Source organism: Chionomys nivalis, chromosome 20 (assembly GCF_950005125.1).
Source record: "Chionomys nivalis chromosome 20, mChiNiv1.1, whole genome shotgun sequence".
NCBI classification, from domain to species: domain Eukaryota; kingdom Metazoa; phylum Chordata; class Mammalia; order Rodentia; family Cricetidae; genus Chionomys; species Chionomys nivalis.
Genome location: NC_080105.1, coordinates 42949132 through 42959002, shown reverse-complemented (window position 1 = coordinate 42959002; position 9871 = coordinate 42949132).

Genomic DNA, 9871 nt, shown 5'->3' with positions numbered 1-9871 from the left:
AGTTCCCAGCACACAGTGATGATGATGATGATGATGATGATGATGATGATGATGATGATGATGATGATGACTAAAAATATAACTCAGGCTCATAGCAGGACTCTCCATAGCAATGATTCCAGCAGTATAGCATGCAGTAGAATAGCCATCTTCCTTTAGATCATAAATGTGTATTACTAGTGCCATTAGACACAGTAGGATATGCCTCCAGCTGACTAAGCCACAACCCTCCAGAACCCTCTAGAACCAGTTCCAGTCTGGCTGGTCATTGTGCTTCTTCTCCGTCTTCCAGCCTCCTCCTCTGCAGTGATGACTTGAAGCAGGCCTAGGAGACCTAGCCATCTCTGGGGGAGGGGAGAAATGCTCACCCAATTCTTCATCCCTGTCACTAATCCCAGCTGGGAAGTGCCACAAGCAGCACAGCTCCGAGCCAACTGCTACTTGTGAGCCCAAGGAGACAGGGGCATCTGGAGCAAGATGGGTAGCTACCTTACAATTAGGCTGGCCCAGAGGGGGCTCCATTTAGCTAAAGAGACGTGATGCCAAACTGCATTCTAATAGTCATATTTATACCCATAGAAAAACCGATCCAGTGAGATCTGTTGGGTATGTGACTCACCCAGCTGTAAAATAATCCATTTATGTTGGTTAATCAAGACCATCAAGATGGTGATAGCTTCCCAGCATGGATAGGACACTAATATAAGCCTTTGGGCTCACCGTGAAGACCTGTCCCCATGTAGAGCCCTCACTGAAAAATAACAACACTAGTGTATATGCTCAACAGAACTTTTTTTCCAGCCATAACGAAGAATGAAGTTGTAACATTTGTTGGAAAATGAATAGAGCTAGAGACCAACGCACTAACTGAAATAAGCCAGGCTCAGAAAGACAAATGCTGTATGTTTTCCTCATATAAACAATCTAGATCTAAGGGTCTGTGTGTATGCCTCTGTGTGTTGGTCTTAGGCCCTAGGAGGGAACTTACCAGTCGTTTATTTAAAGAGACATGATGCCAAACTGCATTCTAATGGTCATATTTATACCCATAGACAAATGTTACACCTAGTCTCCAGCCAACTTCCCTTCATAATGAACTGTGATAAATACGGAGACTCGTGACTGCTCAAGGTACTGAGAATACATGAAAGTTCAGTGGTCAGCCCTGGACAGGACACTTATAGCAACACCTCTGGCTGTGGGACAATGGTTTTGCATCCTGTTACTTACATTGTATTGCTTTAATAAAACGCTGATTGGCCAGTAGCCAGGTAGAAAGTATAGGCAAGGTGATGAGAACAGGTCAATTCTGGGAAGAGGAAAAGCTGAGGCTGCAGTCGTAACACAGAAACAGAGGAAGCAAGATGAGAATGCCTCACTGATAAAAGGTACCAAGCCACATGGCTAACACAGACAACAATTATAGGTTAATGCAGTATATAAGAGTTAACAAGAAGCCTGAGCTAATAGGCCAACCGGTTTATGATTAATGTAGACCTCTGTGTGTTTCTTTGGGACTGAATGGCTGCAGGACTGGGCAGGACAGAAACCTCTGTCAACACCTCTGCAGTCAGAGAACATTGAGGAAGAGTGGGCAGAAAGCACATAAGAGCCAGAAGATCAGGAAAGGGGCTATGAATGCTAGGACCACTCTCCTTAGTTTGGATGCTAGTGGATTCTGGGTAGAAGCAATCATTGTTTTCACTAATGTGCCCACAAGTGAGTCCACAAGTCTCCAATGGGTAGATCAGTGGGTGATTGTGGTAGTTTGAATGTAATTGGCCCCCATAAACTCATGGGGAGTGGGATTATTAGAAGGTATGGCTTTGTTGGAATAGGCATGGCCTTGTTGGAGAAAATCTGTTACTGTGAGGGTGGGCTTTGAGCTCTCATAAACATCCAATCCCAGTCCATTTCCTGTTGCCTCATGATCAAGGTGTAGCCAGCACCAAATCTGCCTACATGTTGCCATCCTCCCTGCCATGTTGATAATGGACTGAACCTCTGAACTGTAAGCCATCACCTCAATTAGATGTTTTCCTTTATAAGAGTTGCCAGGATTATGCTGTCTCTTCATAGCAATAGAAACCCTAGCAAAAGTAAAAGTCTTTACCAGGGACTGGGGTATTGGCTGTGTGTTTTTTGGAAGAATTTGAACTTTAGTGCTTTGGGTTTAGAAAATGCTCTAAGTACTGTGTAATAGGCCATAATAGCACACACATCAAAGACAAAGGTGCTCAGAATGACTTGAACTGTAGGAGACTGGCTCAAGGCGTTTCAGAGGAGAAGACTAATATGTAGCCTAGAGGTCATTACTGTGCTATTTTGGTGAAGAAAATGATTGTCTTTTGTCCTTGTCCGAAGAGTCTGCCTAAGGCTAAAGTAAAGAGTTCTGGATTAGTTCTATTGGCAAAGGAAATCCTCAAATCAATCTAGCATAGACTCTGTCATAGGGTTATTATTATTAGTGGTAACTGTAATTTCTGCTCTGTCCCTTTAAGAGACAAGCCACGCCAACCCCTCCACCCCCACCCCTATCCACCAAGGCAAGCTGATCTTCAACTTTCAGACTGAGTCCCTTCCTTTCCTGTCTCCTCTCAAAGAGGCAGCTTCTGTCTCTCTCTTCTCCCCACTTCTCCTTTTCCCCATCTCTGTCTCTCTCTCTATGTCTCTCTCTGCTCTTCCCCCTTATCCCCTTCTCTTCCATAACCCAGTAAATAAATATCCAACTTCACTCTGCGTGGTGTGCCTATCCATGTCTCTGTCTCTCACCTGCCAGGTGGCTCCCTGCCCAGGACCAGCTGCCTTCGGAGACCTGCAGCATGGTCTTGTGGCATGCCCATCTGTCTGTCTCTCATGGGACTGGCTGCCCCACCAAGGTCTCTTACCCACCATGCAGCCCCCTGCCTGGGACTCGTGGCCTGCTGCAAACACTCGGGGATCCACAGCATTTTACTTTTGCCATTACAGTAACTCTAATAAAGATTTATAATGAAAAGAAGCAAGCTGAGAAAGAGTAAATTACAAGATGTAAATTTTGAGGAGAAAAATGGCACGAGAAAGTGGAATGGAGCTAAATCCTGTTCGAGGAGATAAATGGGTTAAGAAATGCAATAAAGAAAGTGGTGACCTCAGGGCAAGATCCCATCCAGCTAGGTTTCCAAGTTGTGGAAAGAAACTAAAGAAAAGCTTAGAGCTTGGTATGGTGGGGCACACCTTTAATCTCAGCACTCGGAGGCAGAGGCTGGAGGATCTCCGAGTTTGAGGTCAGCCTGGTCTGGAGAGCTAGTTTCAGGACAGCCATCTTAGACAGTGAAGGACAAAAAGCTGGTGAAGATATAATTGAACAAGGGGGGTCAGGCCCAGTAAGTAGCAGAACTTGGTAGCTTCTGCCACTCGTATGGTTCTGACTTTTGAAGTTAAAGATAGAAGAAATGCATGAGGGTACTACTCAGCAGTGGATGAAACTAGAAAACACTATCCTGAGTAAGGTAACCCAGACCCAAAAAGATGAATATGGTATGTATTCACTCATAAGTGGATAGTAGCTATAAACAAAGGATATTGAGCCTATAGTTCATGATCCTAGAGAAGGTAAGTAATAAAGTGAACACTAAGAAAAACATATATAGATCCACCTAGAAAGTCGAAATAGACAAGATTGCCTGACAAAATTGGGAGCTTGGGGTTGGGTGGAGAAGGGAGGGTGGAAGGGATAGAGGAGTGGAGAAGGGGAGGGGCCAGGAGAATTGAAGGAATGGGCTATTCATGAGATGGAGAAAAAGGACAGAGATAAAAGCAAGGAAAGAGAAATCTTGATTGAGGGAGCCATTATAAGGTTAGCAAGAAACCTGGATTTAGAGAAATTCCCAGGAATCCACAAGGATGACACAGCTAAGACCCTAAGCAACAGAGGAGAGGATGCCTGAACTGGCCTTGACTTGTAGTTAGACTGATGAATATCTTTTTGTTGTTGTTTGTTTGTTTGTTTTGTTTTTCAAGACAGGATTTCTCTGTAGCTTTTGGAGCCTGTCTTGGAACTAGCTCTTGTAGACCAGGCTGGCCTCGAACTCTGCCTCCCAAGTGGTGGGATTAAAGGCATGTGCCACCACTGTCCAGCACTGATGAATATCTTAAATATCACCATAGAACCATCATCCAGCAACTGATGGAAACAGAGGCTAAGACCCGCATCAGAACACTGGACTGAGCTCTCAAAGTCCAGTTGAAAAGTGGGAGGAATGAGAATATGAGCAAAGAGGTCACAACCATGATAGGTACACCCACTGAAACAATCTACCTGAGCTAATGGGAGCTCACCAGCTTCAGCCAGACTGGGAAGAAACAAACATAGTCCTTCTGAATGTTGTTGACAGTTGCATAGCTGGGGCAGACTGAGGGGCCACTGGCAGTGGGACCAGGATTTATTTCTACTGCATGTACTGACTTTTGGGAATCTGTCCTCTTTGGATAGATAGCTAGCTCAGCCTAGATATAGTAGGGAAGACCTTGGATCTTTCCCAAAGCGATGTGCCTTACCCTCTCTGAGGAGTGGATGGGGTGGGGTGGGAGGATACTTGGAGGGAATGGGAGGATGGGAAGGAGTGGGAACTTGGATTCGTATGTATAATGAAAAAAATAGTTTTCTTTCTTTTTTCTCCAAGCAAACTCCCAGTAAGCATTGGGAGCCAGCTGGGAGAAGGGGGTTGGCATTATGAGGTTCTTAAGCAGAAAGCTTGGAGAGGAACCCAGCCCCACCTGTCCTGGGGCACAGGGAGTGTTTCTCAGCTCACAGACCAGCTTCTGATGTTTCCCAGGCAGCAAGGCATAAGCTATCACCCTGCCCAGTAACTTTCCCTGATCAGTCTTCTGTTGTTAACAGACACAGAGATTAAATCCAGCCCCTCCTCCTTTGCTCATAGAGTTTATTCATCAACCGGATCAAAGCTCCAGCGAGTCCACAGTCTCAGCCCAGTACCTGGAAAGAGTCTGAGCTCCTAATCCCAGATGAGACCAATGACCAATCCTAGCGTGGAGAGGACACATCCAGAGGGCAAATCAAAATACTAACCTGGAGACAGAGCACAGTCTGCCCTGAGAATGTGTAAGTCCTGACCATCAGAGGTGCAAAGACTTTGACCCCTCACAACCCTCCATCCCAGCCTCATGTACCAGGGAGAGAAGAGACCCTCACTTTTATTAGAATTAAGGAGAAGTGTCGGGCGGTGGTGGCACACGCCTTTAATCCCAGCACTCAGGAGGTAGAGGCAGGTGGGTCTCTGAGTTCGAGGCCAGCCTGGTAAAGAGTTAGTTCCAGGACAGGCTCCAAAGCTATGGAGAAACCCTGTCTCGAAAAACAAAAAGAAAAACAAAAAGAATTAAGGAGAAGCATGTCCCAAGATGTTTCACCTAGGGAGGAAGAGGAAGAGAAGGGAAGCTGGACACTCGGGCAGAGGCTCATTCCATTTACTTTTGGTAATGCCTGCCTGGTACAAAAGTCTCCCTGCTGCCAAGCCAGAAGGGGGTTGGCAGGTTCACACAGGTGAATAATCACAACCTCAAAATTACCACAGCTGGTAGGAGGCCAGGAGAATGTCAAGGTCAGTGACTCTCCCCGCCCCGGCCCTTCTGTTTCCTTCTTCCTTTTTCTTCCTTTCCTTTTCGGATTGACATAGGAGACAAACAGCTTTATTAAGGATTCCACAAAAATTTGGCAAACGTTTTTTTAAAGCATATTTGTAAACATTATGCTTGCCTTCTCAGCTGGCAGTGTTTTCGAAAGACAGTACCAGGAAAGCAACCATCTGGGAGCAAGAGTATTAGTTCGCGATCCTTGTATCTATCAGACCACAAAATGTACGCTCCCACATGCTAACACAAGAGTGAGTTCTAGTCAGCATCCACAGATAAACGGCACGGCAGGAAGTTTATCTGTTGGATGAGTTATGGTATGTTGTGGGCAAATACATCTGCTCTTTTTCAAGACATATTTTTATTTTGATTTATGTGTGTGTGTAAATATCTATCTGTGTGTGCCTGGGGAGGCCAGGCAAGAACTCCATATACCCTGGAGCTGGAGTTACAGGAGGCTGTGAGCCGCTTGATGTTTGTGCTGGGAACCGAACTTGGATCCTCTGCCAAAGCAGCAAGAGCTCTTAATGCTGTCACCTCTCTAGCCCCAATATCAGTTCCTTTTTTCTATTCATGTCACCTGGGATTCAGAAGAAACCAATGTTTAAGCTCATACGTCAGGTAGACATTAGTCTCTTGTTTATTTATACACTTCTGTATTTTTTTTAAGAGAGTCATGAAGTCAATGGTTTTGTTTTCCTTTGTTGAACCCAGGAACTGGCACACGGGAAACAAGTGCATTACCAGGAACCTGTACCCCAAACTCTGAGAGCTAGTTCTTCAAATAGCTGTTCCTGGGGGAACAGGAAAGAGGGCCCATTGTGATTCAAAGAAACAATTCTGTTTTTGTCTTATAGACGCAGGTTTTATTTTGATCATTTTATTACAAGAGATTGAAAACTCGTGTGTGCTAAGGACGCACACTACTCTGAGGTATATCAGCCCTTGCTATTATTTATTTATTTATTTATTTATTTTCAAGACAGGGTTTCTCTGTAGCTTTGGTGCCTATCTTGGAACTAGCTCTTGTAGACCAGGCTGGCCTCGAATTTATAGAGATCTGCCTGTCTTTGCCTTCCGAGTGCTGGGATTAAAGATTGCATAGGGGGTAGAGAAACTATGTAAAAGCCAGGCTTGGGGCAGGCAGGATTGCATAGTGGGTAGAGTTCCTTGCACATGGCCTAACAATCCTAGATTCAAAAGAGAACCAACTCCTAAGGTTTATCTTTGTGTTTTGCCTTCCAAATAATATACTGTGGCACATGTGTGCTTGCACTTACACAAACACACACACACACACACACACACACACACACAAATTTGTTTTTAAAAAGCCACATGTTATCCCAATACAAGTCAAGAGGACCATCCGTGGTTATGTAGTGAGTTCTAGGTCATACTGGTCTGTCTGAAGCTTTGTCAATATAATGCAGTCAGGATAAAGGGAGGGAGGGAAGGAAAGAGAGAAGGAGGAAGGGAAAAGAAAGAAAACCGAAACCAGGGCTCAGGTGGGAGCATTGTCAGGCACCCGCTAGCAGCTATCACCCCATTTTGCACCCTAATCTTCCTCACATTAATGAGATGGCCCTGAGCTAAAACCACACACATCACTGCCCAGCTACAGATTTTGCCCCACATAATCTCGCAGAGAAATGTAACCACGGGACAAAGTTTTCTCCAGCAGAAGAATGGAAGTGGGGCTGTTTCTTAGGAAATGGTTGTCCCTTCCCTGTTCCTTTCCCTTGCACTGTAACACAGGACATATGACTGGCAAGGATCTATTGCAACAAACTAACAAACAAACAAACAAAAAAATCTATTGCAAGAAAGAGAGAACTGACAGGGGAGAGGCTGTAGCCCAGGAACATGGGCTCAGCATTACTGTGTGGAGCTGCTCAGAGAAGCAGATGCCCCTAAGCAAGGACATGCACAGAAAGCACTGTAAGGTTAAGGCCGTGACTTGTATTCAAGACCCTGTCTCAAAAGTAAGTAAATCAATAATTAAAACCCAAATACTTGTTATTGTCTCAGGATGTCTGTGGGCTGTTCTGCAGAGCCTGTCTCTGCCAGCTGCCTGAGGATCTCTCAGGAGGTGGCAACCAGCACTGTGAGCAGCATGGTGACCACAATAGTCAGAAACATCTTCACTTAGCCGGGCGGTGGTGGCGCACGCCTTTAATCCCAGCACTCGGGAGGCAGAGGCAGGCGGATCTCTGTGAGTTCGAGACCAGCCTGGTCTACAAGAGCTAGCTCCAGGACAGGCTCCAAAACCACAGAGAAAGCCTGTCTCGAAAATCCAAAAAAAAAAAAAAAAACATCTTCACTCAAGCTCACTTTCGGCCTGTTGTCGTGTAGCCAGACCAAGCGCCTTACCATGTGACTTCTCTGCTGGTAAGTGTCTTTACGGCAGGTAGTGACTTCTCTCAGAGCTAACGACCCAAGAACCAGAATGGCTGAGAATTAGATTTGCTTGTTTGATTTGTTTTTCCAAGACAAGGTTTCTCTGAGTAGCCCTGGGTGTCCTCCAGACTGACCTTGAACTCAGAGATCTGCCTGCCCCTACCTCCAGACTGCTGCGATTAAAGGCATGTACCACTACTCCAGGCTGTTTTTAAATCTATTATTTCCCTCGCTATGCCAAGCCTCTCCACTTTTGCAAGTGGCCTGTGCCTTTGGCGTTTTATCTACTGCGTTCCCGCCTACACCAATATCCTGAAACATTTCCCCCGTGTCTTCTTGTAACTGTGTTATATACAATTCTAGGATTTTTGTTGTCTTGTGGGTTTTTGTTTTCTTACTCTTTTGGTTTTGTTTGTTCGTTTTTGTGACAGGGGTCGTCCCACCCAGTCACCCAGGTTGGCCTGGCACAGTAATTCTCCCACCTCCGCCTCCCAGATGGCGCTAGGATTAAACAGTGTTTGAGCTGATTCACCTGGCTTCCGCTTTCCAGCTTAATATCTGGATCTTTGATTCATTTTGATTTTGTCTGGTGGGTTGATGACACAGAGAGAGCTACTTTCACTCTTCTGCAAAAAGTTTCCCCGGACAGTTTATTGACCGTCTTTTCCCCCACTGTTCTTGGCACTTCTGTTAGAAACCAGTTGGCTATGTGAGGACAGATTGATTTCTGATGAACCGAATCATTAAAATGTTCAAGGCCAAAGCTTTTCCCATCTGCTGTGCCCATTGCCAGCCATCATCTGAGGTGCTGAACTGTAGCCAGTGTCAAGAGGGATACGGATGGCAACTGGCCTAGGGAGAATTTACCGGGACCGTGAAATGGTGTACGTAAACATATAAATGATTAGCCAGGTGGTGGTGGCGCACGCCTTTAATCCCAGCGCGTGGGAAGCAGAGACAGGCGGATCTCTGTGAGTTTGAGGCCGGTCTGGCCTACAGGGCGAGTTCCAGGACAGGTTCCAAAGTTACAGAAAAACCCTTTCTTGAAATGCAAAACAAAGTCACATAAAGGTATAAAGTATAGACCATGTGGTACCCACTATAGCAGGGCTTCTGTGAGTCAGTCCTGGGATCTTCTCCGCTCAGCTTTGCCAGCTGTCTGCAGAAACACCTCCCTGGCCCTACCTCCTAGGTGTTTTCCCTAGGAGGCTCATTTTAGCCTGAAGGCGAATGGGTAGGGAAGGAACTTCTCTCTTCCTGTCCCTTTCCCCTTCAAAGGCTCTTCCTCTTTTACAACTTTGGGCCCGGGCATCTGACAGCCTTAATTAAAGGAAGATCACCCATCACACCTGACTTGGAACCAGTGTGGAGAAATTGCCATCTATCTAGTAAAGGTTGTGCACACTTGGAGTTTGATTTTCAATCAGGATTAAGGATTTTTTTTGTTTGCTTGTTTTAGGTCACGGCAAAAGGGATGAGAAGCATCAGAAAATCCCCACAGACTTCCTGTCTCAAGGCATGCACAACTTTCCTTCCCCCTTACCTACATCCCCCACCAAATGATGGGTGTGTATAACTGTTTAACCTACACAGACATGGTGGCCCCCACTTTATTTAACACCAACTCAGGAGGCAGAGGTAGGGGCATCTCTGTGAGTTGAGGGCCATCCTTGCTTACACAGCAATGCAAGTTCCACACCAGCTGGAGGGTATGGTATAGAGTTGGAGGTCAACGTAGCCTTATACACACACACCACACACACACATACACACACACACATGGAAAGGAAAGGAAAAAATCAGTTCAAAAAGAAGGTACTGAGATGGCTCAGTGGGAAAG